This window comes from Thalassophryne amazonica, chromosome 6, assembly GCF_902500255.1.
Source record: "Thalassophryne amazonica chromosome 6, fThaAma1.1, whole genome shotgun sequence".
NCBI lineage: Eukaryota > Metazoa > Chordata > Actinopteri > Batrachoidiformes > Batrachoididae > Thalassophryne > Thalassophryne amazonica.
This window is the reverse complement of record NC_047108.1, coordinates 103,965,293-103,968,787: the sequence shown is the minus strand read 5'-3', so window position 1 is coordinate 103,968,787 and position 3,495 is coordinate 103,965,293.

The window sequence follows — 3,495 nt, the reverse complement described above, 5'->3', positions numbered from 1 at the left end:
CTAAATCACAAACAATCATTTTCATTAGACATATGTTCCAGAAGGGACGTTAATTTTAAAGACATAAATAAAATGATTTATTATTATATAACAACTTACAAAACGGAAGGGATACATACATATTATATTAGGGTGGTCCCAACAAACAAACGTCAACTTTTTCAAGGTGCTTCTTCTTTTTTGGCTCCTTTTAAAGGGTAAAATAAAGGGGGTGAAATTTCATGAGATTTGATAAATATTAACCACTGCCGCCCTGCCCCTGTTTTTTTTTTTTTTTTTTTTGGACATGCAAGTGACATTTTGGGTTTTGGACTGGATACATTTAATTTATTTATATAATTTATATAGCACCAAATCACAACAAAGTTGCCTCAAGGCACTTCACAAGTAAGGTTTAACCTTACCAACCCAACATTAGTTCATTAGTGGCAGACTGTGTTAAAGCTGCCTCACATCGCATTTTTGAAGCATTCAACATGGACTTCCTCATCAAGGACACTTCAGAGTAGGAGGATGACCCATCATTCCAGTTGTTACCGCAGGTTCCTAACGAAGGATGAACAGCAGTGACAATACCTCCTGCAAGTTGTTGAGTGGCATGGACGCCAGTTTCCAGAGGTGAAGCAAATCGGAACCAAACGCCACTCCCGATGTTTGTTTTCACCAAATAGGTGGACAGTGACATTTAAAACTTTTTAAAATCTTTCCTGTATGGTCAGTTAAAGGAGAAAGGATTGTTTCAATTTCTATTTCATTTGTGAACAGGTACTTTACTATTGCTGGTTTGCGCTAAAATGCTCAGCCACTGCAATTTCCACCCCAAGTGCAACAGTGGTTAGAATAGTTGTATTGAAATAAAATTTTGCACAAAACATTTTCTCATCAGGATGAAGAATTTTGTCAGGAAGCACCTTAAGAAAGTCACATTTTTATTTTTGAATTACTGTAGAGGACCACCCTTTATATATGTAGGAATACAGAAGGAAGTTTTTTTATAAACAGATAATAATTTTCCAGGAGGGAAGCGAGTTTGCATAAATAAATGAATAAGTTTAAATTATTTAGCAACAACAACATAAAAACACCATAAAAATACAACAATTAAAATGTGAGGGAAACAGCGAGAGAAAAAGAAGCACATTTTACAATACGTAGTCTGTTTTCCAGTTCGAAAGTTCCAAAAAAGTTACGTGCTGTGAAAAGTAAACAGAAATACAAAGAAAGAGAAGTCGTCGTTTGACTAAGATTTGGCACAGAATCAAAGGACGTTATCGTCCAGAACCTTTCCGCTAAATACTAGCTAACCCGTTAATCACAACTACCGAGACGAGTGTCGTCGACGGGCTAAATACTACCTCTCTCTGTCGTTTATTGAATTAGTAACCGCTTAATAATTATTAGGTTAATGTTTTTGCAGCTACGCAGTTTCAGCACCTTCTGCGTCCTCCATGAAGTCAGGAGAAAAAAAAAAAAAAAAAAACTAGACTTTTTTTCCCAATTACGAAGTTTAAAAAAATGCAGCGAAAGTTCAAAAACAAACGAAAGGTCACGACTTCTGCTGTGTTTTTTTTATTTTTTTTTTTTTTAGGCATACCTTTGTGAAGAAAGTCTTTACCGGCAACCGAGAAGCGAACTGGACGAAATGTTGTAAATGTCGTCTGAGTGTTGTGAAGTTGTCCGTTTATAGCCCCTCCCTCTTCTCCTCCCTTAAACTCCTTCCGCATCACTTACATGGAATATGGAAATATACACGGAATAAACCATAACAGATAAATTTAGGGTCATTTGGTTCCAAAAACCCATATGGACGGAGCCAGTGAAGATATTGGATTCAAAAATTGCCAAAAATATCAACAAAAATGTCATATCTTGAGAACCCCTGCACCTAGAGACTTGAAATTTGGCTCCAAATGTTGCTTGACCCCAAGTTTATATTCAGCTTCTATAGTAACAATAAGCCTATCTGGTGTTTTTTAAGAGTAATTGACAAAAAAACCTAATTTCAGTACATATGTTACGATCAATTGTAACAAACAAAATCTATGTATTTTTATTTCAGGAACATCAGTTGAGTAGAATCATCACATGTAAAGAATGACATGGCCACAATGAACTAATTATAAGCAACAGAGTGGTTTTCTACGTCAACACCACATATACCACATACGTGTTACTTGAAATTTTCAAACGCTCTGTCCATATGGGTTTTTGGAACCAAATGACCCTAAATTTATCCTGCTATGGTTTATTCCGTGTATATTTCCATATTCCATGCAAACATTTATTGATTTCCAATTTTTTTTAAATAACACCCCTCCCTAGATGGTTCAAACTTGGTGGGAATATTACTTGGATGGACATGCAGATATGTGATAAGATTTTGCAGTGGTTTGGTCAAACGTCAAAGTAAAGGAAACATGTTCCACAAAATACCTTTTTGTTTTTCTCAACAACCAAGAAGCCCAGATGGAAAGCAAAATATCTGTGATTGATTGGTAAGAATGACCTCATAATGCTTCTGTCTTCTGTGTAGAAGGTTCCCGGTTGAAGATCACACCATTCTCTGCCCACTCTCCATGTAAGGTGGAGTTGTGTCAGGATCAGGAAGGGCATCTCAAGCAGGATATGCGTCAGCCCTTTGAGGCCTTTCATTTAATTAGAAATCCATTTGTTGATTGTTGTATAGTTTTCAGCCACACTTCTCTGAAAGGAAAGGAAACTGGTGCATTGGTGAGGTGATGGTCTAGTGGTTAAGGTGTTGGGCTTGAGACCAGAGGATCCTCGGTTCAAATCCCAGCCTGACCGGAAAATCATGAAGGGCCCTTGGGCAAGGTCCCGGTGTGTAGTGAGCGCCTTGTATGGCAGCACCCTCACATCGGGGTGAATGTGAGGCATTATTGTAAAGCGCTCTGAGTGTCTGATGCAGATGGAAAAGCATATAAATACAGTCCATAAATACAGTCCCCTGTCTGTCAGCAAGATATCTCATAAGGACATGTATGGATGAGAAGGTCAAGGTCTAGATGATTAGTTCTCTCATCTCCGTCTTTGCATGATTGATAGTTCTTGTTGTGTTTTGTTTATTTGATTTTTGTTATTGGTAGTATGGCCAAAGCAGATGGTCAACCCTCTGAGTCTAGTCTGCTTGAAGTTTCTTCCTACAATCAAAAAGCGCCTGATGGAGTTTCTTCCTTGCCATTGCTGCCAATGCGCTTGCACAGGGGTGGGTAAGTGCATTGGGGTGACTTCTGTTGTAATTTGGTGTAATATATAGAATTGAATTGAAATTGAACTCAAACATGCCTTTGATCTTTGATCTCTGATCCTGATTCGTTTGATCTTGTAATCAGGATCAAAGGTCAGGATCCATCCTGTGATCCTGTTTACACGACCAAAACATGATAAACAGATGCTAAACAAAGCCATGAAAACAAAACCTCCATGTAGTTCAAAAATTGAAGATCACCCATCAGGATCAAAGACGAGCGATCAGGA